At 34.5% G+C, this 27,566-nt stretch overlaps 1 pseudogene; it reads right to left on the reverse strand.

Moving 5' to 3' along the window:
* Positions 1-1,128: 1,128 nt before the first annotated feature.
* Positions 1,129-19,684, reverse strand: LOC109271047 (40S ribosomal protein SA-like; annotated as a pseudogene).
* Positions 19,685-27,566: the final 7,882 nt, after the last annotated feature.

The raw sequence follows: 27,566 nt of genomic DNA on the forward strand, positions 1-27,566 counted from the left end.
GTTTCAGTCCAGTTCAGACCTGATTCATTCAATTTTAGGTATTCTTTTGCTATTTATTTTGCCAGTAATTAACTTTATTTTGCATCCTTTGACAATAGGTGCCATTTTGTCAACATCCGTAAATTCCTAAGATGCTAAAGAATGCTAGGCCTACATAAAACAGATACCCTGTTACTTTAGATGAGTATATCATGATTAACTTAAATATTTCTCCAATACTTTGGGGGTACATATGTATATATGTATGTATTTTTCAGTTTAAAATATGCTGCAGTAAGTATCTGTATGAATTTATATTTGCCAGTATATCTATTTTTTTTTTTTTTTTGAGGAATTGCTGAGTAAAAAACAGCAACATCTGACAGTTCTTTAATTGTCAACTTGATTTCTTTGGGATTGTAGCAATTTATATATCTACTGTCAAGAATATGCCTCGGGGTTGATGGGGGGTGGGAGGGAGGGCAGGGTGGGTGATGGGTATTGAGGAGGGCACCTTTTGGGATGAGCACTGGGTGTTGTATGGAAACCAATTTGACAGTAAATTTCATATATTAAAAAATAAAAAAATAAAAAAAAAAAAAGAATATGCCTCGGTGTGCACATCTTACAATTTTATATTGCCATTCATTTAGTCTGTTATCTCCATAGATGAAAAAAATAATATTTCAATATAATGTAATTACTGAACAGGTTAAAGTGTGTGTGTGTGTGTGTGTGTGTGTGTGTGTGTGCGCGCGCGCATTGGTCACTTCCATTTGTTCCTTGGAAAATTGCCTGTCCATGTCCATTTAAAAACAATCAATATACCAGACAGGTAAGTGAGTAGGTATGTGTGATTATGGATAAAAGCTCTTCCAGTTACTGAAATATTTAACTCTTTTGTGCCTCAGGCACTATGACTGCTTTTGAAAACAGCTCTACATTTAGATTTTTATAAATAGAGTTCAGACTCATGCCTCCCTAGCAAAAAATTCTTCCTGCCAATCATTCTCTTCCTGATGATATTTTATTCATTTGTATTCTTTGGAATATGAGATAAAAGTCTACGCTTTTCTTTGTTCTGTTGCAATATACTCTTGAATGTATTTTCACAGTCTGTTCAAGTCCTTAGAGAATAATGTGTCCTCCTTATAATCTCTCTATATCAGTAACCCATCTAAATTTATATGCCTAAAAATAAAAGCAAAAACCAAGATAATTAAAAACATAACTATCCCTTATTCTAATTTGTTAAAACTAGTTCTGCTCATTGATATTTCTTCATTTATGAAAAGAATCTAAGGTGATTAAAGTGATATTCTTGGAAAATTAGGATTTCTTCCATCATGTGATCTTATGTTTTTGTTTTATTTTTTATGGTCTTTTTTTTTTTTTTTTGGTAAGAAACCATTTGTTTCCCATCAAACTTATTTCCATTTTGTTTGCCTTTGTGGAAGAGTAGCTTAAGGTTGTTTCTACCCATTCAGTGACCTGAGCAGTGGGAACTGTGGACCAGTCTTTAGTGACAGGCTGAGCACTTCAGTCTTTAGTAGGGAACTCCTGAATAGGCACAGAGGGCACCCGCATGCGTTCAGACCAGTCTGAGACTTCAGGTTGAGTAGCAGTGAACTCAGGAGCTGGAGCAGTCTATTCACTCTGAAGTTCCTCCCTGGTCACAGCCTTTTCACCTGCCCTTCCTTTTTGGTCTCTTCAGGATCTCTATAGAAGTACAGATCAATCATGACCTCCCATGGGTGTTCACGGGAAATGGTGCCATGCTGCTCAGAAATTCTGGGCCAGCAATCACCACATCAGATACACTGTGTGTGCTCCCTTGTTGTTGCAAGCTTTAGCAACGTCCACATAATGCAGAGGAGAGTCTGTGTTACACAGAATGATGGTAGGCAGGTTAACATAAGATGCCTCTGTGAGAGGCTGGTAGTCGGCCCCGGGATCAGTAACCACCAGAAGTCTTGGCTCCTGGAAGGCTGCCTGAATCTGATTAGTGAAGGTTCCAGGAATCAAACAGCCAACAATAGGAGTGGCTCCAATAGCAACAGCAAACTTCATCACAGCTCGCTGGTCAGTACTCCTGGATGATATGATGCTGATATCATCTGGGTTTTATATGGCAACAATAGCATGAGCTGCCAGAAGATTCTCCCAGGTTCTCTTCAGATTTATGATGTAATACCAGCACTTATCCTTTTGTAGATGTACTGTTCCATTCGAAAGTCAGGTTGGTGCAACATGAGTGAGTTCCTGCTGTAAGGAATTTGAGGACATCTTCCTCCTTCATTTGCAAGATATCAAGGGCTTTGGACACTGTGAAAGTTTCCCTTCAGTTTATGATGAGAATACAGAAGAATGCCCTATGGACTCTCCCCGGAAAGCTCAGAAAATCTTCACTCTCAACTTTAAATCAGGCTTGTGGCTACTCCAGTCTTGAACTTCTTATTCCAGGTCTCAGACTGAGGTTTCCTTTTTATCACCTTGTGTCTGAGATACATCTTATCAAACATGGTCTAGTACTTGGTTTTCTAGAACTAGTAATGTTTTCCAGTCCTGCCAATACCACGTCCCTTATATTTTCCCCTGAGATTTTATTTCTGTCTCATATTTCCAGATTACTGTCTTCTTATGTACTGACTGCTGACAATTATCTATGATTTCACTCTGTGTTCTTTTTTCAGGATTAAGCTGGTTTGGGTCTGCCTTATGTCTAGTCTTTTATCTCCCATGCTATCAAAAGTTCCTTTCAATACTCCAAGTGGGTGTGGTCCTCTAGAGCCTGCTCCACCCTACAGTGGCTTTCCAGTACAAATTGTGGCCTTGCAATTCATCCCCATTCTACCACAGCTATGTAATATTTTTTAATGTATTTATTTAAATTCCATTTAGTTAACATACAGTGTAGTATTGGTTCCAGAGTGTACACACACACACACACACACATCTTTATGCATTTATCAGTTGATGGACATTTGGGCTCTATCCATAATTTGGCAATGTTGATAGTGCCGCTATAAACATTGGGGATCATGTGCCCCTTTGAATCAGCATTTTTGTATCTTTTGGATAAATACCTAGTTGTGCAGTTGCTGGGTAGTAGGGTAGTTCTATTTTTAATTTTTTGAGGAACTTCCATACTGTTCTCCAGAGTGGCTGCACCAGTTTGCAGTCTCACCAGTAGTGGGACTCTATTTCTCCTCATCCCCATCAACATCTGTTGTTTCTTGAATTGTTAATTTTTGCCATTCTGACAGGTGTGAGATGTTACCTATTGTGGTTTTGATTTGCATCTCTCTTATGATGAGTAACGCTGAGCATCTTTCCATGTGTCTGTTAGCCATCTGGATGTCTTCTTTGGAAAAGTGTCTATTCATGTCTTATGTAACATTTTTGAGGAGTAAAGAAGCATGCTGACACTGCCAGCGCTAAATTGTTTTTATCAGATATATACTTATTTCTCTTTTAAGTGACTTTTGTTACATGTGTTACATTTTTTAAGTCACCTCTCTCTTGTCATTGACAAATCAAAGATTATCAAAAACTATTCATCCTTTACTAATTGATAAATACATTTTGATGCCAAAATTGCATGGTCATTGAAATGAAATGCATGGCAGCCCTGCAGAGTCGACGGCCCACTAAGTAGTGATAATTATTTGTCCATAAGACTCAGCTTGATCCAAAGTCATTTGGAATACCTTTTTCTTCTGTGTTCTGTGGTTTAGAAATAAGAAATAAGAAATAGGAAAATAAGATTCTCTTATAAAGTCAGTCACAAATAACCTGGAAATTCAGGCTTATTTCGCTACCATTAATGTAAGGAAATTATGCTTGATTTAGAAGGAAATTAGTTATGCACATGACTCAAAAAATCTCCTCTTGTTTTGTGAAGGCACAGAGTGCCAATTAATTATATCTATAGCAACCACAAAAGTTTCCAGAAAATTACTAGGTTAAAGAGGACTTTTGACAACTGATTTTAATTTATTTTTATGTCCTATATAAGTATTATATATTTCTTGTACTTACTAGATTGTTTTAAAAATGCATAGAGCACTACAAAATTCTATTTTTAACTCTTTTAGAGTTCTGTTGCACAGGGATGATGACTGAGTTTGATGTGAATCGAGGAGAATTTTAAGTGGATTATGACATTTCAATTTGAGGACTAAGATGCATCAATAACATCAGAGATCTGTTGAAATGTGTGAAGGCTGAGATTGGGGTAGAGGAAAAAGAAGGTTAATGAGAAGGGTCAGAATTCCTCCTTGTGGGGCAAATTTTGAAGTGATTTCTTTCTCATGAATAATGGAGCTAGGCTTCAAAATAAATTTCATAAAAAAAGAATATATATATATATATATATATATATATATATATATATATATATATATATAGTAAAATATATATATATAGTAAAATCCACCATGCTCAGAATGCAGTGTTTTTCTTTTCAAGTAAGTCAATTTCTTTTTGGGTTTATGTCTTTTAATTTTTTTTCCTATTTGGGTCAAAGAAATCTATAGTCAGTTTCACAGGCCCCTAGAAGTCCCGTTAATCAAATGAATTATAAATTTATTTCATTACCCTAAAATGTAACAATTATATAAATTAATAATTATAAATATCTGACATTATCCGTGAATAAAAGTTTAGTACGTTGCTTTATTGATTAAAAATATAATTTCATGTTATGTTAAGTTGAGCAGCACCTATTTTTTTCCCATAGGTTATTATGAATAATTGAAGAGAATTATAAATGTGTTCTCTTTTATTTGCAGAGAATAGGTCAACAGCATAGCTATACTAAAGGGAATTTTAGAAGTTTATTAAGGAAACAAATAAAAGAGATTAAAAGAAGGAATGGGGAAAAAGAAAAAAAATAAATATGTAGAATAGGCCAAAAATACATAGTGACTATACTTATAACAGCTTGTGTGGTTAAAAGTAGAAATAGAATTAAAATACATGATAATTAATTTGGAAGCAGCACCATAATTTGTTGTGGACCAATCCATTCACTGAGAACAACTAGCCAAGCTGGGGTAAAAAAAAAAGACAAAAATTATATTTGAGAGCATACCACAGCAAAGACTTATTAAGTTATAATTCTGAGAGAGAAAATAACCTAAGCAAAATGAACCAGACATTTGGAAACACTTTTCCTATTGAAGTAGTTTTCGAATTTGCCAGGGGGAGGAGTAGGTGGATTGTTGGAGGTGGGAATGGGTATTGAGCTGAGAAGTTAAGCAGAAATCTGAGGCTGAACATCTGAGAGTCCAAACTGTACCCTCATCATATCAGGAGATTGGTAGAATAAAAATTAGAGTTGAGCTCCTGTCACATTAGAGGCTCTGTAAACACCCAGAATTTTCTACTAGACTCCAAAAGACTCTATCCAAGGAGATAAACTAGACTGGAGATAAACCAGTTGTCACTGAAAATAAATTTGAAGCACCTAATTTCTGAGAAGATTAAGGTAATCTACTCCTAACCAAGCTGCCTGCCAGAAGAAAATTAAACCCTATCTAGAAGTTATGTACACAGATACCAAATAAACTATATAGTTTTTATCTACAATTTGCTCAAACAACTCCACAGAAACATTTCCAGGTAAGATGCAGCAGTTTGCAGCAGAGTAATGCTCCTGTCACACCTAGCCAAATAAATAACAAAACCATACTTTTAAAGGCATTGAGGGAAGGGACTTTGGAGGCAATAAGGCCTGCATGAGCTAAAATTCAGAGAAAAAAAACTGTGTTGGGGGGTGCCTGGGTGGCTCAGTTGGTTAAGTGACCCACTCTTGCTTTTGGCTCAGGTCATGATCTCACAATTTGTGAGATCGAGCCCTCTGTCCGGCTCTGTGCTGACAACATGGACCCTGCTTGGGATTCCCTCTTTCTCCCAATCTTTCCCCCTTCTCTGCTCATGCAAAATAAATAAGTAAACATAAAAAAAAAAAGAATTGTGATGAGTTGAGGATGACCAGCTACTTTTGCTCTACTTGTGACATTGTCTGCTTCTGCCTATCGGTTAAAATCAAGCTTGTTCCAGACAAGATACTTTCCAAAGACAGAAAGATAATCCAGTAATGCATTTTGCAGAAACTCAGGGCTAGAGTAACACATGAACCTTTCAGCGGTCTCAAATTTGAAGCTAATTCTTAGCTCTGGGATTGGATACAGGGCTGGAAAACTAAGCCAAAAACATATATATATATATATATATATATATATATATATATATATATATATATAAGAGAGTTCACTATCTTCAATGTTTAGGGGGAAAAAGATATTCATGGGGTGAGGTCCTGCTTTAAGATAAATATAGTCTCTCCCAGAGATATTTATAAAATTTAAAATTGCATGGGCTGGGAAGCTGAAGAGCTAACTTGGGAACCCAAGAATAGCTGAGATTTGGGAACCCAAGAATATAGGACTGAGAGACAAGAAACCTTAGCCTTGAAAGAATCATCAGGTAAAATAGGGATAAACTGGCTGCTGACTGAATCTTTCTAAACATTAATAGATAATTTTTATGATTTAGATAAATCATATGATTGAGATAATAAAATATGACTAACTGTAAAAGGAAAATAAAGCAATAAAGACAAACCTACCAATGAACTGGATATAGAAATACAGATATAAACACTCAACTTGGAACATAAAAAGAAAACTAAAAAATTTTAAAAGTATGAGAGACATATGCAACACAGTCAAATGTGTTAGCATACAGGCAATTCAAGTTCCATGGAGAAAAGAGAGAGAAAATGGAGGAAAAGCAGTACATGAAAATACAATGAGCGTTTTTCAAAAATGAGTGGAAGACATGAATACACAGACTCAAAAGGGGCAGCAAAGAAGAGCAGTATAACTTTACACACAGACAGGCACAGACACACACACATAACCAACTCTCTTCTATACATAGTAGTAAAACTGCTAAAAAGTGACACAAAGTGAAAATCTTGAAAATATACAGGGAAGAAAAAAAATACATTACTATCAAAGAAAGATATATTTGTTGACCTCTTAATAGAAATAATGGAAACTAGTGGCAATGGTATGGCATTAGTGTACTAAGAACAAATAGCAACCAACCTAGTAATATATACTCAGAAAGAAAATCCTTAAAAATAAAGACAAGAAATAGAAGACGGAAATTGGAAGCAAGCAGGCTGACATGTAAAGAAAGGAATATTGCAGATTATAGTCAAGAGATAGCAATGGAAACATGGATGTGTAGGAGAAAATGAAGCAGACTAAAAGGAGCAAATAAGTGGGCAAATATAAATAAGTGTTGATTAAAAATGAATAACTTAAGGGCACCTGGGTGGCTCAGTTGGTTAAGCGTTTCACTTTGGCTCAGGTCATAATCTCATTGTTCGTAGATTCAAGACCCACCTTGGGCTCTGTGCTGAGCTCAGAGCCTGGAGCCTGCTTTGGATTCTGTGTCTCCCTCTATCTCTGTCCCTCCCCTGCTTGCGCTCGCTCTCTCTCTCCCTCTCAAAAATAAACATTACAAAAAATGAATAACTTAAATAAATAAAAATGAACAATATTTATACTGGTCTAATGAGGTTAACCCTATGTAGAACTGAAATGATGGAAATAAAAGATACATATTGTGGATATAATTTAATAGATTTAGGGCTCTAGTAGAATTGGGAAAATGTAAATATTGTTTTTATTGGACTGTAATAAGATAATGGTTGATGTTACAACCCTCTGAGTAATAATTTAAAGAAGAATTAAACAATGTGTAAATGATAATTTAATAGAGTTTACAAAGATATAAATGCATGATTAATTCAAAAGAGAAGGGGAAAAATCGAACATAAAACTGAATCACACATAAGGGAATGAGTAACAGGAAGGTAAAAGAAAACAGAACCATATCAATGATGATAATAAATGTAAATATATATTATACTCCAAGTAAATGACTCCATTTGGGGACTGAATAAAAGTACAAATTCCTCTTATATACTGCCTAAACGAGTTACACTTTAAATCCAAGGATGAGAACTTTAAAAAAAAAATGCTGTATAGAAAATCAAAAGCAATTTGGTACAACTCATTAATATCACATAAAGTAGATTTTAATGCAGAAAACATCCTTAGAGATAAAAGGGATTTCATAATTATTAAGGAATTTAATTTAAGAAAAAGATGTCATAATTCTAAGTCTATACTCTAAATAACACATATAAAGAAAAAATTAAGTGCAGAAAAAGGAAAATAGGCTCATAATAATGTTGACATATTTTTAGCAAACATCTAATAAACTGGGAGAAAAAAACAAAATTTCTATAAGGTTAAATGCTTAAAAAATCTAAGTAACAGATTTAACCTAATTATCATATAAAAATAGTGTAAACAGTAAATGACAAATAACCATAGTATGAAGTTTATACTGAATATTCACCAAATTGGCCAGACACATACCATAAAGAAAAGTTCAATAAATTTTAACATTTGGGGATATTCTTGGTAAATCTCTAACCACAATGGATCTAAGCTAAATAAAAATCAATAAAAATAATAAATAGAAAAATATCAACTAAACGGGAATTAAGCTACATATTTATAAAGAACGTGTGTCAAAGAAGATATTAGCAAATATTTTAAATGAATGTAATTAAGTACAGATAAAAATGTGTGACTCAGGTAATGTATAGACTTAATGCATAGACTTAGGGATACAGTATAAAGGGAAAAAGAGTGTATGTAAGTGACAAAGCACTAAATTCTACACCTGGAACTAATATTACACTGTATGTTGACTAACTGGAATATAAATAAAAACTTAAAAAAAGAAAAGAAATTACTTAAATCTTTATATCCAAGGCTAGGAAAATCAGCAAGTAAAAATGAAATAAATTAGAAGGAACAACAACAAAAAATCAATAAGATGTTAAAGAAATAACAGAAAATCAGCAAAAATTAATGGGTTCTTTGAAAAAAATATAAAAATCAAGTACTTGAAAGAGCAGTTAACAGTAATAAAAGAAAAAATATCAGTAGCAAAAATTAAAATTATAGAATCATTAAAAAATATGTAAATGGTCCTTGACTTACAGTGGCTCAACTTATAATATTTCAACTTGATGATAGTTTAAAAGTGATACTCATTTGGTATAAATCATATTTTGAATTTTGAATTTTGATCTTTTCCCAAACTGAAGATATGATAAGATCCTCTGTCTTGATTCTGGGCAGAGGCAGTGACCACAGCTCCTAGTCAGCCCCACCATCACAAGGATAACAACTGATATAACTGTTCCATACTCATACAACCATTCTCTTGATATATTCAACACTTTATTACAAAATAGATTTTGTGTTAGATGGTTTTGCCCAGCTGTAAGATAATGTAAGTGTTCTGAGAATGTTAAAGTTAGGCTAGGCTAAACTTAAGATATTCAGTAGGTTAGATGTGTTAAATGCATTTCTGACTTATATTTTCAACTTACATCCGCTTTATTGGGATGTAACTCCATCATAAGTGGAAGAAAATATGTATAGAAGTAAAGTTAAATAGGTATTACAAACATTTTATTTCATCATGCATTATTTGACAATTTGGAGAAAGCAAATTGATTTCTTGATAAATACTTTACAAAGATGACATCAGAAAAAAAATCTGAAGAATCTGGTGTTAATTGAGTAAATTAAATCATCATTGAAAAACTTTTCCATAAAGACAGACCAGATGGTTTTACCAGTTATTTTTTCCAAATATTTTAACAGAGGAATGCAACTCTTTAATAAACCATTCTAGAACATGCAAAAGAGGCAGAAATTCCCAACTCTTTTTTATAAGACCAATAAAAACTTGCTTCTAAAGCTTTGAAAAGATACAGCAAGTAAAGAAAATCTGAGACAAAATAAAATTTTCTCTTGAATGTAGATGAAAAATTCCTTAATAAAACAATAGCAAATCTAATATAATGATAGAAATGAACATTATTAACAAACAGGATTTATTTTAGGTAAGCAAGGACAATTTATAATTAAAAAATCAAACAATATAATTCACCACAATTGAAAAAAAAGTGTATGATTATTGCAATAAATATGGACCAAGCATGCGAAAAAAATTCTTATGATAAAATTCAGCAAAATTGGAATTAAGGCAAACATCTTTCTTTTACACACACACACAAATTTACACACAAAACTAAATAAAAACTCAGTGAAATAAATGGAAGTATTCAATATACTCTCTAAAACTGGAAGCAAAACACAAATGCCCTCTAGCTCCCGCTCTGTTAAGTCAGTGTTAAAACAGGGAGAAAAAAATACAAAGAATAAGAACTGGAATAAGAATAGTAAAAGAAATTCCCATATAATAAAGTTATAAATGTTGGAGATTATTCTGAAAAGAAATATTTAAATGAATAAGTTTACTTATCCAGATCACTTGTTACAAGTTCTCTTTTTTTTCTTAATTTTTTTTTAACGTTTATTTATTACTGAGAGACAGAGAGACACAGAGCGTGAGCTGGGGAGAGGGCAGAGAGAGGCAGAGACACAGAATCCAAAGCAGGCTCCAGGCTCTGAGCTGTCAGCACAGAGCCCCATGCGGGGCTCGAACTCACGGGCAGCGAGATCATGACCTGAGCCAAAGTCAGCCACTCAACCAACTGAGCCACCTAGGTGCCCCTCAAGTTCTCTTTTTAATAACTAATTTTGTTTTTATGTGAGGAAAAAGAATAGGCCGAAAAAAATGTAAAAGTTATCATATGGTAACAGTAACTTCAGCAATTAACCGAAAACTAATTTAACAAAAAATGAACAAGGCATTAATACTAAAAAGTCCAAAAAATGAGAAAAAATAAAGGAAGATTTAATAGATGAAGCAATATACCACTGTGAGTTGAAAGACTTAATTTTTAAAATGATAGCAATACCCTTTAAGTTGATCTAGAGATTGCAAGCAATCTCAATTAAAATCCCAACAGATTTGTTTGTTAGTTTTTGTGGCAATTAACAAATTGACTTCAGGAATTTATATGTAAATGCAAAGGGCAATGTTCAGACAACATTCTGAAGTTAAACAAAATTTGTTAACTCTACACTCCAGATATAAGACGCATTATAAATATACAATAATAAAGATGGTGTAGAATAGGTATCTGGTGGAAGCATTTAGAATCACTGAAAATGTTTCCATTCACATATGCTCACCTGTTTGATGTCTAGGTGATAGTGCAGTGAGGAAAGGACGATTTTTGCATAAATGGAAGGATTGGACATTCACAGAGGAAAAAAATATATGTGCACTACTATTTTACACAATTCACAAAACTACTCCCAGAATTGTTTATCAAAAAGTAATACAGCAAAGTTTAGAAAATTGCCTAGTAGAATATCCTTGGAGTGGATATTTTTTTTTTTGAAAGAATCTTCTAATAGAACTAACCATAAATGAAAAAAAAAATAACTTGTACAGTTTTAAGATAAAAAACTTCAGAACATCAAATGGCATCATTAAGTGAGTTATAATCAAGTTGCATAATAGAATAAAAATTTCCAATGCACGTACTGAACAAGGGAATTATATTCAAATCCATTAAAAATTCCTACAAAAAAAAAGAAAATAGCAAAAACTAAAAGGAAAAGGTACAAGAAACATGAATTGGCATTTCACAAAATAGGGTATATGAAAGTGTAATAAAAATAGAAAATGTTGCTCAAGCACATTAGCCTTTGGAATATGCAATTTAAAGTTACAATTGAATATCACTATACACTTACTAAAATGGTAAAATCTAAAAATTTAAAAATACTACCAAATTTCAATAAGGATATAGAATAACTGGAACTCTCCTAAATTAATTGTAGAACTATAAATTGGTACAGATATTTTGAAAAGTTGTTTCTTAGTATCTACGAACTCTGTATGATCCACTTCTACATGTATTCACTAAATGTATGTATACATATGGTCTTAAATGTGCACACACACACACACACACACAGATGCTCTCAGAAGAATTGTTTGTAATAGTCCAAACTGGAAATACTCAAATGCTTACTAGAAAAGAATGAAAAACTGTGGCATATTCATGCAATGATATACTACACATCAACAAGAATGAATGAACTTCAAATACATAGAACAAAATGGAGAACTCACAACTATAATATTAAGCAAAAGTAGGCAGACATGAACAGGTCATGCTGTATTACTCTATTTGTAAAAAAATTTCATTAGGCAAAACTAATACAAGTACTTAAAAATTATGGTAGCATTGCCCTTGGGATGAGCAAATGTTGCTAAAAGAAGCACAGAGACTTCTGGTGTCCTATTTACAATGTTTCCTCCTATTGGTGCTGTCTACATGGATGTGTTCACTATGATAAAGATATTTGACCCTAACATGATGATTTCTGAACTTTTTGGTATACAAGCTTAAGTAAAATGTACAAAACAAAGCAAACAAACAATTATATAATGCAGCTGTCACCATCCTTTACTAAAATTCATATGGCTATAAATGCCTCCTTTATAAAAGAAGACTAAAAATCAATGATCTAAGTAGCCATCTAAAAAGCGAGAAAAGGCAACAGCAAACTCAACATATAAGAATGAAAGAAATAATGAAAATAAGAACAGAAAATAATTACATAAATGTCGAACAGAGAACATGTGCAATGTAATTTGTTTTAGAATTTTGCTTTAAAAATGTATGTTTCATAGAAAATAACATGGGCTTATTTTGTAATAATTTCAGATCCACCCTTAATCTAATTAATTTAATAGATAAAGACCTCTTCTACCTGAATTCTCTCAATTCCACTCCAAGAAGTGACTGTTAAATGCTCCTGTGTTTCCTTGTAGATAAGAGTATATAACAGGTGAATATATGATATGATATTATGACATATTATTTTCAAGAATGTATTATTTTATATTTATTACCAAACTTACTTTCTATTTATTATAGATAATATGCATTCCTTGTCAGCATAAATGACCTATTTACATGTCTATACCTATATAAAAATGTACTGATACCTAAAATGACATATTACCTTTAAAATTTTTATTTTTTAATTTCTTTTTATTTTACTTATTTTTTTAAATGTTTATTTATTTTTGTTTGAGGTAGAGACAGAGTGCAAGTGGGGGAAGGGCAAAGAGAGAGGGAGACACAGAATCTGAATGAGGCTCCAGGTTCCCAGTGTCAGCACAGAACTCAACACAGGGCTCGATACCACAAACTGTGAGATCATGACCTGAACCGAAGTCAGACACTCAACTGGCTGAGCTACCCAAGTGCCTCTAAAAATTTTATACCCTGGGTACACAAAAATTTACCTATCATAAATGTACAGATCAATGTTATCACAAAATAACTGAACCTTTGGAATTAACTCCAGTTCAAAAACCTAAAACAGAAGTCATGACAAGCATATATAAAATGTCTTTGTTGTTGTTATCTTGTAAAGAGAAGAACAAGCTTTCAGGGAAATATAAAAATGTAATAAAAAATAATATATTTACTCCTATCTTTAAGTTTCCTTAAGCATTTTCTCAGGGATCCAATATTGTCGTGCCTCTTTTCACCATATTGTAAGCATTCTGACAGAGAACTCCAGTTCAGTTCTACATGAGGAGATCTGAACTGTTATTGATCTTGGAAGTATTAGAATTGAAATTCCTACGAAGTATAGGTTCAAATCTTGTCACCTTGGCTACCTGAATTGTTTATTAATTCAAGAGGAATTGAAAGCACCCTGCAGTTGGTGAAAAGGTCACTGATTTCAGAGTAAATTTTAAATGATTCAAAGTCTTAGTATCTCATCTTCTGGAGCAAGGGGAGTAGTCTGGGAAGGAGCCACATGTGTCACACATTGAGTCAGCACAGGTTGAGTCAGCTAGAGCTGAGGGTTGGCCTCATCTTTTGGGGCAGAGTCAAGATAGTCTTCTGATTACAAAGACCCTGAGGATTCAAAACTGGAAGAGAGAAGTATTTGGCCTTGGGGACTTTGTCAGTTCATCTTTGTTGGGAGATCCAGCCCTCTCATCCCTCCAATGGAATTTGTCAGTCCCTTTTTACTTTCCCTGGTCTCTGTTGCCATGGTAACTGTTCAGAGCCCCTACTGTTTAGTTCATCACTGAAAAGGCAACATTTCAACATTTTCTGACACAAATTGGCAAGATATGTAGCTGCTGGCAGTACTATCTCAGCAGGACTCCTGGTAATGTAGTAGGAAATGTGTGGTAAGACAATTAGAAAACACCAGTAGATAACTGAACATTCCATGTATAAGAAAATGCCTTTGGGAGATTTGCTACAGTACTTCCAGTGTTTGGAATGCACTGCATTTAGTAGCAATCTTCAATTCAATGAACACATTTTGTGTGCATACAGACCTTACACTGACTGCAAATCACATACAAACAAATGGATGTGATCTCTCACCTCAAGCAACTTGCACTCTATTGGTACAAATAACATATATTCAATCACAGTTAAACCAAGTCTCATTGTGTGTGGGATCTGAGTGAACAATTCTAGGAAGGCTTCAAATAGGAGATGAAATTCTAGGCGACCTCTCTTGTGCCTCTCATGGAAAGGTTATAGGGGAAGGGCACTAGACACAGAGAAAACTACAAGAGTGAAATAAACCATGGACGTGCTTTAGCCAGAGTTGCTAAAGAAAGACAGAAAGTCTCCTATGAATTCAGAGTAGGTGTAAACAGAGTGGCAGGAGATACAACTGGAAAGGTAGATAAATATTCACTTTTGCGTATTTTACACCAGTGTTTCAAATCATTCTATACGAAAGTTAAGCTAATTTTTTCCTAATAAATAATCACAGGATGCACAAAGAGAAATAGATTTTCCTTTATTCAAGATGAAGTAAAAGTAGCAAATACTATTAATAATATTAGCTTGATGCTATAATAAGGTGTTATATTAGTTTAAACCATTTAAAATGACCAGTTTGGGAAGTATAAAACAGTTCAATGTCAAAGTTTTACATCAACTTCATAGGTAAATTTCCATTCCATATGCTTAGACATTGATTAATTCACTAATTTATAATGTTGCAGAGATTTTTAACATTCAAAAATACTTACAAAATTGCTTTTTCCTCTAAATTAAGTGGGTCCTAGAACTACATACATGTGCATTTACATATACATTTTATATGTGACAGCTGCACTAATTGTGTATGAGGAAGTAACTCTCAAATAACACTGGGATATTTAATGTGCATAGTTCCTGTATATGAAGGGATCTATCTTTGGAGAGTACGAATATCAGTTCATGCTCATCCAGGTGCCACAACACGTTCAAATGATGGAAATAATGGACTAGAAGACCTCATGAGTCTGATGGTTTCTAACTCAAAAAAATGAAAAGTTCTAGTATAAGGCATTGTTTTTGTATACATTTCAAAGGACATGTTTCTTGCCATATTACTAGGACTTTAAATTAACCTGAAGAGTGCTGTTGGTTTTGTTTTGTTTTGTTTGTTTTGTTTTGTTTTGTTTTCTGAACATATGTGCAGCTGATTATTTTCTACTTTGAAGCCCAAGAGCAACTCATGTTACCGATTGGTGCCTGGGATGAAACTAGAAAATAACATTTCATTCATGAAAAGGGACCTCTCTCTCTCTCTCTCTCGGTCCTTATTTAGAAAACAGATTATTTCCTTAGACTAATTTCCTTATAGAATTTTAGAAATGTTGAATTATTTAAAATACCAAATTTTGTCATGGTTGGAGTTAAGTATGTGTATTTTTTTTTTCTTTTTCACCCTTCAAGTTGCATCCTGTTTTGCAACAAAAATTGACCTTTACAGAGAAGAGGTGTATGTATGTTCAAGGGATCTTTGGAATTTTCACATTAATGTGCAGTGATTACTTTTCTTCTATTCTGTTTGTGCTTTTTTTCATTTGTTTTTATGGGTGAAAAGAACTACAACCAATGACAAGCTTAGTGAAATACTATTTGAAAGCAATGTAACTTTAGCCATATCAATAAGAAACTCCCCCAAATTGTCTTCACTACTAATGTATAAAAGCATTCCAAGAACTAACTGCTGATGAAATTTTCAGCTAGAGACCAGAGAGACAGCAGAGCCTAGAAACATGGTTCTGGAATAGGGATGGTTAAGTATAATATACTACATTACCAATAGAGGATCATTTGCAGAATATCACTCTAGGAGACAACTGGGACCCTTGCTTCTTAGCTTTCTGATCCTTGTGCCACCAAAGGAAACATCCTGACAGATTTATAAACCTCAGCATAGCGATGATAGGAAAGATAGTGTGTGACTTTAACGCCAAAAGGATTTGAGTGGTGTGCTAGGCAGAATACTAAGCTGATTCCCAATAACCCATGGCCCTCTGTAATCCCCTTCCCTTGAGTAACTGTGAACATGATGCGATATTAGTCCTTTGATTATGTTATATTCTACAGCAAATGTGAAGTGCTATGGCCATATTGATACTTTATTTCCTCATTAATAATATAAGATATAAAGAAATAATGAGTGAAATGTTCCTTGCATGATGCCTATGACAAATAGCACTGGATGGCAATTATTATCATTAGTATTAATATAAAAAACACTCTATCATTCTAGGACCCTTTGTTAAACCCCTGCATGTAAATATTACCAAGCTACCTTCTATAAGAAGGCTCCCTTGATCTCTAAGACATGTATAATTTTGAGAGGTTCTTTATGTGCCTTCAATGCAATATTTGCCATATACATATGTATATGTAATATGTACATAATACATAATATTATGTATATTATGTGTATGTAATATGTATATATTACATACATATATGTGTGTGTGTGTATATATATATATATATATATATATATATATATATATATGAAATGTGTGGTGGGGAGAGGGGAAAATGGGTGATGGGCACTGAGGAGGGTACATGTTGGGATGAGCACTGGGTGTTGTATGTAAGCCAATTTGGCAATAAATTATATTCATAAAAAAGTATTATTATAGAATTTTTTAATGTTTACTTTATTTTTGAGAGACAGAGAAAAAGAGAGTGTGTGAGTGGGGGAGGGACAGAGAGAGAGGGAGACACAGAATCTGAAGCAGGCTCCAGGCTCCAAGCTGTCAGCACAGAGCCCAGTGTGGGGCTCGAATTCACGAACCTCAAGATCATGACCTAAAAGAAAGTAAGACTCTTAAGTGACTGAGCCACTTGGGTGCCCCAGAAAGTAAGCTTTATTTATTATTATTATTACTTATTTATAAGCTTTATTTATAAATCAAGCTCCATGAAGACAGAGATTCTGTTTCATTTATTACAGTAGACAAGGCCAACAAACATTTCTCAAATGCACGTGCATACTGAAATATACTTTTTAATGGAGATTGCATGAATTCTTCTAGGGTAAGGCCTACCATTCTCTTCTTGGTCTTCCCGGTTTTAGAATTTTTGTAGTAACCTATTGACCTTCCTGATGTCATCTGTTCTGAAAGAACAGGAATATGAATTGAATCAATTTTATAAATGTTTACTAAATTAATTATTCTCTTGGCATGGTTTTCTCTGGGAAAAATTCCCCCACAGGCAAGAATACCATCTTGTCAACATCTTAATTTAATTCTATATTTTCACATATCACCTGTCCTCATGCTTCTCTTTTTACATATCTTTCCGTTTGTGACAACTACACTGGCCTTTTGAGAATTCGTTTCAGGGAAATAGGTAATTTTATTTTCCATGTTCCAGTCTCTCTTATAAATGAAAATAAAGTCCTTTGCTTCCTGTGCCTCTGTTTTCAGCTTCCTAAATGACCTGTGTATAGCTGTCCACCTTGCTTATCAATGCCCATTGGTTACTGTGGCCTTGGGTATCAGGGTAGATGTCCTGCTAAATTCATGGACCTGTTAGACACATGAAGGAGAAGCTTCTTATGTTTTTATCTTTGCAACTTGGGTCAGAAATAAACTTGTCTTTACTTGCCATTTTTTGATATATACTTTAAATATTTTATGGTTTTGTCAATTATACCTTGATAAAGCTGAAACAAGATTACACCTCTAGACTGTTGGCTCTCAACCAATGGTGAAATACACATCCCTTGAATTTGGTTAGTTTATGGTTTGGGCTAATAATAAGTTCTACTCCTCTTAACAGCTGAGTGTTGGGGCACCTGGGTGGCTCAGTTGGTGAAGCGTCCAATTTTGGCTCAGGCCATGATCTCACAATTGGTCGGTTTAAGCCCTGTGTTAAGCTCTGTGCTGACACTGGGAACCTGGAGCCTGCTTCAAATTCTGTCTCTCCTTCTCTCTCTGCCCTTCCCCTGCTCACACTGTCTCTCTCTCTCTCTCTCAAAAACAAAATAAACATTAAAAAATTAAAAAAAAAACACAACTGTGTTTATTTCATATGTTGTACATATGTAACACATAGAAATGGAAGTACTGGGTGTTAAAGCAGACAGAACTCTGACTTTAGTAGCTGTTATTGCTGGATGTATTAATTTATTTTTTTAAATTTTTTTTAATGTTTATTTATTTTTGAGACAGAGAGAGACAGAGCATGAACAGGGGAGGGTCAGAGAGAGAGGGAGACACAGAATCCGAAGCAGGCTCCAGGCTCTGAGCTGTCAGCACAGAGCCCGACGTGGGGCTCGAACTCACGGACCCTGAGATCATGACCTGAGCCGAAGTCGGACGCTTAACCGACTGAGCCACCCAGGCGCCCCGCTGGATGTATTAATTTAAACTCCCACTGGTAATATGAGTATTTCTGTTGCTGAACATTCTTGCCAACACTTGGTGTTATCAGTTTCCTTTTTCTTTTTTTAATTTTTAGCCATTCTTCGGGAATTACGATGGTAGCTCCCTGGAATTTTAAATAATATTTCCTTGATGACTTAGTATACTGAACATCTTTTCATATCAGATGCTTTCTTATTCTGATGTTTTTATCCATTGGAAGAGACTTATGCTTTCATTTTTCTCAGTATTTTATTATGAATATTTTCAAACACAGATGAATGTTGACAGATTTCATGGTGAAAATAAGTATAACCACTACCTAGATAACCATTAATGCTTTACTATATTGGCTGTATCACATTATCTTGCTGTTCATTTAACTACAACACAGTCATTAATGTATCCTATTTATTTTGATGTATTTCAAAGGAAATTAAAGTAGATTTCAAAGTGAATTAAAGAGATCAGTATCATTTCTATTTTGAAGGTTAGTTTTGAAGATTATAAGATTTTATATTAGAAGTTTGTGCTTTTATCATTTGGAAAATGCCTTCTGTTTTCCACCATTTCATCAGTCACTTATCAATCTTCTGTTGCTCTTTGAAGGTAATGTGTCTTTTTTTTAACTGCATTCAAAATTTTATCTTTATGGTTTTAACTTTAGCAGAGTTATTATAATGGATCTGAGTACTTATTTAGTTTATTTTACATTGTTTGAGCTTGTTGTGGCTTTATAAATACCTAGCTTAAATTATTACATATTCTTGGGAAAACTGTTCAATATCTTTTCAAATGTTGCTTCTTCAATTTTCCATTCCTCTATGGCACTATAATTCCACTTGGTCAAACCTTTTGCCACAAGATCATAGACCTGTTTGAATTTTTCCCATTTCTCATTTTGTGTATTTGCCTGGCCATGGTTTTCTGATCCTTTCCTCTGCTGCATCTAGTTTATGTTAAACTCACCCATTTTAAGTCTTTTATTTCAACTATGATATTCAGTTTTTAAAAATTTCAATTATTCAAAACCGTAACTGCTCTTCTTTGGAAATATCCTCATCTGTGTCATCTATTTTCTTGCAACATGTAACGATAGATGTTTTAATGTTTATTTTTGAAAACTGATAGCTACTTCATCTGGGTGTGTATTGTTTTTGTTTTTCTCTCTTGGTTCAACTTGTTATGCATGGAAAATGTTCATAAAAATTGTGGTGGTCTGTATGATACTTTATTCTTTCAGGTATATTCTGTTCTCTGGTCATCTACATAAGTGAAGTCAAGTCACTTTACTCCAATTAAGAAACAAAACCAAAACAAGCTGTTTTTGGCCACAGTTATTATAAAGTCAGTGATTGTCTCCTTTTGCCCTCTCCAGCTTAGAACTCATTTTATTTACTAGGGACTTTCTTTCTTGATGGATACTCCATCTCACTTCTTCCATCTCTAATATTGAAGTTTCCTCTGGTTTTTAGTGGCCTTTTGTAGAATGTCTTGGCCCCTTGCCCGGATGCAGCGTAACACATCAGCAAATGCCTCAAATGGAAGATAATACAGTGTTCAGCCTATTTACTTGCACTACTCTCTTGGGAATCTTGGCCCTTCAGATTTGCTCTCTTGATAGCTTCACACTCTAATTTGTCCTTCTTCAGCCTGTGAGACAACCCAAAGCTGTGCTAACTTCTCTGCTTCTTAGCTGAAATCCACCCACTGAAATTTTATTATCTCTCCTCTTCCTAAGAACAGCCAAATCCTGAACTTTCAGAATTTCATTATCCATTCTCCCAGTTTCCTTTTCTCCATAATCTCTATGATCTTCTAGGCTCAAGTTCTGATGGTCTCAAAAGTCCCTGTTTCCTTTAAAGAGTCCCTGCTGCCACAATACTTTTGTATTGCTTTCTTTTGCATTCAGCATTTTTTTTTCTTCTCAGAAAATATTGATTTTCTGCAAGGATATCTAACATAATTAGAAATGGGAGACTCAAGGATTTAATGTACATGAAAAATATTGGTTCAAAAATGAATTGAGTTTTTCTTGATTTTGGGGGTTGAATTTTGAGCTGTGTTAGAATGGGCTGAACAACATAGTATCTGAGTTAGATAGGTCCTCCTCTTTCTGGCTCCAAAAACTCCCAACCTAACCATGCACAGATATAGATCAAGGCCAAAAGTTGAATGAGATATTTTCACTCAGTTTTTGACAACTGGCAATGTTCAGAAGTTAGGAAACAGATGTTTTGTAGTATCTATATGGCCCTGGGATGATGAGGTCTCAGTAGAAGACAACTTCACTTTTACTACTTGAGTCTTGTTTGTTTGTTTGCTTGCTTTAGTTTAGGTAGTCCTGGGAACCAACATACTTAGCAATGGCATCAGGGTTGTCCTGCAGTGTATCAGCAGCTATGGTAGCAATATAACTCAGAATTCCAGTGGCTTTTTGGACAGAAGGCACCCAAGAGGATGCTGAGAACAAATGTATGATAAGAATGTTGATTAGTACCTGAAAGATGCAATCTGGGATGCCAGCAGTCTAGTAGGAAATGAAATAGCATGGAAGGTAGAATGGTTTAGTGAAATTCAGTGAAATGAAGAGGTATTATGTTTATATATTTTTAATTTTAATTTTTGAAATTCCAACTCAAAATCTGTCTCATTTATGCTGTATGTTACAAAAGACCTTGCTGACCTCTGATCACACACATTCTTTTCTTTTTCCCTTTACATTAAAATTAATTTTATACATTCTTTTAGGTTGTGATTTCTATCTATATGATTAAATATAAACATAGGTGATAATACAACGTGTATTATCATCCTATTGTTGCTGTAGCAAATTACCACAAACTTATCAGCTTGAAACAATGAAAATTTATTATCTTTCAGTTATAAAACTGTCAAAGTGTCACTGGGTTAAAGTCAAGGTGTCAGCAGGACTTTATTCCTTCTGGATGCTCTAAATGGAAATGTCTTTCCTTGTCTTTTCCACCTTCTAGAGGCCAGCTTCATTCCTTGGCTCACGACTCTGTATCACTCTGTCTTCTGCTTCCATTGTCATGTCTTTCTCTGATTCTGACTTACATGACTTCCCCATTATAAGGACCCTTATGATTACACTGAGCTCACTCAGATAAGAATTATCTTCCCATTTCAAGATCCTTAATTACATCTGGAAAATTCCTTTTTTAATTTACAGTACTGTATTCACATGTTCAGGAGATTAGGGTATGGACATACTTGAAGGCTGTTGATCTACCTACCACACTAAGTATACAATTTCTTTCATACTCCTCCTAAGTCAATTAATAAATTCTTCTAGATGAAAATAAGGTGCTCAGAATATATTTGTTGGCTCATTGGGATCATCTTTAAAGTCTAGTGGGTACTTGGAAACTACTTAGAAAATATTCACTCAAGTGGACTGATGTTTGACAAATCTTAAGTACCAAATCCTTGAATCAAACGAGTAGGCATCAATGACCTATTCAATATGAGAATATTTTGATCCTATTTGACATACTGAGAAATGATATCTCTTGAAGGGTCTGTAAAAATGAGCATATAAAATATTTTCAAAGAATAAAGATTTCTAATTGGACATAGTAAGATTTTTTTGCTTGTCCATATAGATCTATACTCTGGGAAAAATTGGTCCTAGTTCTAGACTTGGGAAACAGGCAGATCTATATAGTTTGGATGATTCCTATTATATTTCCTGATTGATTCCTTCCAATGAATTGTTCACTTAAAAATATTGTAAAAGCTCCTTATTGTGCAATCATATGTACGTTGGGGCCACACACATTGGATCCAATTCTGTGTTTAAATTTTATACTTTTATAATTCAATTACTTTTCCCACTTACCAGCTGGCTTCTTGAAAGAGGTTACTTACAGCAAAAAGCTAGTACTAACTATTCTTAAAAAAGAGAACATATTTTACTCATCTAGTTACCTCATAAGATGGGGACCATTAATTTAACATCACATTTTCATGAATTGTTTTTTGTTTAATGAATTTGACTATTAACTTTGGAACTATGAACCTTGCAAGCAGCAGATGGTGATATAGAAACTTCTAGTTTTCCTTAACATTTTTATGATTTGATATTCTATGTTTCCCAGTGCTAAAACATATAATTATAGGGAAAATAGCAATGATGTACTAAAACATAAAATTATTCATTAGAATGAAAAAGCATATTTAAATGCGAGAAGTATGTTTATAATGTCAGATTTTAATGTTATTGAAGCAGTTCAAAAGTTTTTTCAGAACGGAACCTCAACTGTGTCAGCAATTAACTAGCAAGAAGATAATAGCTGTGTTGCTTTTAATGCCAAAACACTAGGTTGAAATTTTTTTTAATTTTGTTTAAAAATACCTGTAGTGTTACATTTCAGAGTGATAGGTCGATGTTGTATGGAGCAAATACAATTGTATTCTGTAATAAAAACAATGACAGTAATAAAATAGCAACTGCTATGTTGAGTAACAATCTTCTAGGCAATGCATTATGTGTTTTACCTACAGTGTTTCCTTAAACCTTCACAATTAATCCAGTGCATCAGGTAGTAAAATCTCCATTTCAGAGATGAGAGTGCTGAGGTAAGTAAGGTTAAGTAATTTTCCCAAGATGATCCTGTTGTTGGTGTATTTATATCCAATTTACAAGTTAAATGTTGAAAAAGAGTGCCTTAATATTTCCCTCAGCATGATGAAACTTTGGGCAGGCTTCTTCCTGTCTCTAGGCCTCTAATTTCCCTTTTCTTGAAGCATTTACTTCAGAAAAACCTTTCATTGTAAATTCTTTCTTTGCGCCTTTGATATATAAATTTTTGTTTTATGGTCTTTTGTCATTTACAACCCAGGTCTATTTTTCTCAAGGCCCTGGAAGTTATCACAATGAAATGTAATCATCCAGGAAGATAGTGTTTCCTCCCTATCTCCCAGTCTCTATGGAAGGGTAGGAGCCCAATTTGGGTGGGTGCCTTGCTCCAAGTTGTGAGACTATACCACCTGTCATGAAGATACTAGAGAGTTTAATTTTCCTTTGGTTAAAGCCAATTTGTGAACATACATGGCCTGCAATGCTCATACTCCAACTCTTAGAAATACTTCTACTCTTTGTTTCAGGGAAGATGAGGTCAGCATGTCTGGTCTGTCTCCTCCAATGTAACACCCTTGAACAGAGACTTCCTTACCCATTCACATTTGTCTAGTGAATTCTTGCCTCAGTTTTTAAATCATGAAGCCCACACTTTCTTCCCAGTATGATTATATTACAGGAACAATGATCTTGCTTTCTGGAAAAAAAATGTATATATATCTCATTGTTTTAAAGATAAACATCCAAAAATGTTTTAGAATAAGTTGCGGAGTTATATTTTCCTCTTTTTTTTTTATCCAAAGCCATACACGATATTGTGCATATGTATATATGTGTTTTCAGATCCCCAAACATGCTGTAAAATTCTGTTGATTTGCACAAGTGACATCTTTGCTTCCATTCACAACTTAACACCTTCCTTTTTGTGTGTCTGTGCATACACAGTCACACATGGAACAATTAAAAGAAGATAGGTTTTGCCTCCATACTAAAAATGGAACAGCAGGGATAAAACAAAAATATATATATATTCACACGATGTGACAAGCAATTTTAAGCACTTTTTGGATGTTTTTTTTCATTTATTTTGCCAAACAAACCTATCCGTAGTCTACAATATGAACGTTAGCCACATTGTGCATTGTGGATGAGCAAACTGGGACACAGTGAGATTTCTAAACCATTTCAAAGGTAAAGATACCAAGGCACAGTGAATTTAGTAAATTCCCCAAGGTCAGAAAGTTAATAACTGACACAACTAGAATTTGAAATCCCGGTCGGTTTACCTCCAGACTCTGAGCACTTAATCTTTCTGTCACACTGCCTCTCTTTGCTCCAAATAACAAGCACCATGCAGAGACCACAAAACCTACCAAGAAGTCATCCATCTGATCCTTGAATTCGTATGATCATGCAACTCTAATTGTCCATAGTTATCTTAGAAGCCCAAATAAGTCAAGATAAATTGCAGAACCCCTAGAAAATAGACTCCGAACTGAATTTCCTCTGCAGAGAAATTAAACCTCTAGACATAAGGGAAGAACATGGTGATCACAGTGACCAGGAACAAGGATCTGAAAGATTTCACCAGTGTTAGATTTCCATTAAGGAGCAGAGCCTGAGAATAGGGCCACTGCTAGACTAAGCTTTTTCAAGGAATTATTCCAAAATTGGTCATTGTAGTACTCTAACCCAGAGATCACAAGGACTACAACTCAAATAGCATAAAAATACTCCTTAATTAGAATTGTCTCAGTGGATTACATTTGGATGGCCTCTTAAGACCAAAGGTAATCAACACAGCTCAAAAGACACTATGGGTAATTTTCAGAATAGTCAGAAATATAATTTCTCTTATCACATTATGGTTAAGTAAACTGGATGGGGAAAGACAAGGTCCCTCACTCAATCTAAGTGCCATGTATCAAGAGGATGCAGAAGACAGGGCTCACATAATTCACAGTAGGAATCGTGTTCAGGGGTTTCAACTGGCTATAAATGCAATATATGTCAATGATACAGTGTGCCAGTCTTGCTCACTCACCCTAACCAGGCCAGCATAGATAGTGGGAGTGTTACATAAAAATAGGTACCACTCAGGGTGAGGGGTGGAGGTAGTGCCTGGCTGTCCCAGTTGGTAGCGCATGCTACTCTTGATCTCAGGGTCATGAGTTCAAGCCCCATGTTGGGCATAGAGCTTATTTCATTAACAGTTTTTTAAAAAAATAGATACCACTCTTCTTCGTACCTGTTATCAGAATATCTTTGAGATAATACAATCATTAGAGAACTGCTCTTTATAAGAACCATATAGATGAAATGAAATGTATTCAAAAGAAATCGGCTAGTCTGGAGAAGTGTCAAAACTATTTAAGGAACAAATTAAGAAACTAGCGTAAAGTTCAGCCTGGGGAAGTATATTTGCAGAAAAACATTTAACATTCTGTATAACTTATGCCATGACCTGGTAACAGGTGTTGGAAGCTTTAGATATACACATTTTTACAGCCAGAGGTTTTGATGCAATAGGTTAGACCAGTGTCTCAGTAACCAGTGCCTCAAGATCCAGGCCTCACTTTACAATTTAAAGAAATTTATACAAGATTAAATATTCAGGGAGAAGGTTAAATTAGGTACCTATATTGTCCCATTTGACTCTTGGTTCTATGATTCTGTTCAGTGAACTGTTTAACTTTTCTTAAAGTTTATTTATTTATTCATTCTGGGAGAGAGAAAGAGGGAGAGTGAGGAGAGGGGCAGAGAGAGAGAGAAAAGAGGGAATCCCAAGCAGGCTCTGTGCTCTTAGTGCAGAGCCCCACGAACCGTGAGACATGACCACAGCCGAAATCAGGAGTCAGGACACTCAACTGACTGAGCCACCTAGGCGCCCAATGGTTCTGTTAAGTGAATTTATTGAATGATGTGGCAATTTGTAACATGTTAGATATAATCTCTCAGATCATAAGGGGAATGAGGTAAATTATACTTTGAAACACAGTTAGAAGGTAAATTTCAGCCCATTAGTAATATCACATGATTACCATGGATTTTAGGAGGGAAGATCATTGTAATCACTGCATGTAGATAGTTACTGATTTTTGTACCTTGAAAGAAAAAGAGGCAAATATACAGGATGCAATCACATACATTTTTAGGATGAAAAGCAAACAAACAACGGATGTTGGTAAAGCAGGACAGCACTGATTAAGTTAGAGGAGGTGTTTGGACCCACAAAATGTCAGCTCAAGGAGTCCTCATACTGGACTTTAACTTGAAGGACTTAGCAAGGCTCTGATGATCTTTATTCTTGTATTGGAGAAAGATGACAAGGCTCCTCTCCACCCACACACTCACATACATTTTATTGGAGCCTTTGGGAAGCCAAAATAGCAAGATATAGCTGTGTTGAGTAAATGATTAGAAAAGATTTAGGGATTGGGGATAGTCTAAACTTAATTTTCTAAGTTGGTCACTTCCTTCTTCTGAGACTATGTTTTTTTTTTTTTTAATTAATTTATTTATTTGAGAGAGAGAGAACACACAAGTAGGGGAGGGGTGGAGAGAGAGGGAAAGACACTCCCAAGCAGGCTCTGCATTCTCAGCACAGAATCCGATGTGGGGCTGGAACTCATTAACTATGACATCATGACCTGAGCTGAAATCAAGAGTCAGATGCTTAACTGAGCCACCCAGGTGCTCCAATACTATGTTTCCTTCAATTTCCCATCCAATTCCTACAATCTGGACAGTAGTTCCAGTGGTTTTAGCAAACTGTCTATCTTATCCCATTGTCTGCAGATTTGATTAGCTTAAATCTCAGAGGTCAACTCTATTTTTTTTTTTTTTTATTTAGTGGAACATCTCACTATTTCTTACAAACTGTTTACAAAGAACAACACAAAATATGGAGCCAAATACCAGAAATCCATTGGAAGGACTATAGTAAGCCAAATGATTGCTTCCATCACTTTTCTCCTGAAGGAAATACCTCAATCTGTCCAATAAACATTTATTATATAGCAAATGAAGAAAATGAAACATTTTTATCACTCTTGGCTCTCTAGTATATTTTTAATGAAGCTACAGTAAGAATCTCAAGTGGATTGTAGACCCTCAGGCACCTCTGCTAAGATAAGTTAACCAAGGTGACTGAGTTGCAGTCTTGGTCTAATATTTTTAAAGAAATGAAAAACCTTTTCATTTTAGACCAGGAATTGCTTCAGTGGAT

The sequence above is a fragment of the Panthera pardus genome, unplaced genomic scaffold, assembly GCF_024362965.1.
Source record: "Panthera pardus isolate Hobbes unplaced genomic scaffold, ASM2436296v1 HiC_scaffold_12, whole genome shotgun sequence".
Taxonomy (NCBI): Eukaryota; Metazoa; Chordata; class Mammalia; order Carnivora; family Felidae; genus Panthera; species Panthera pardus.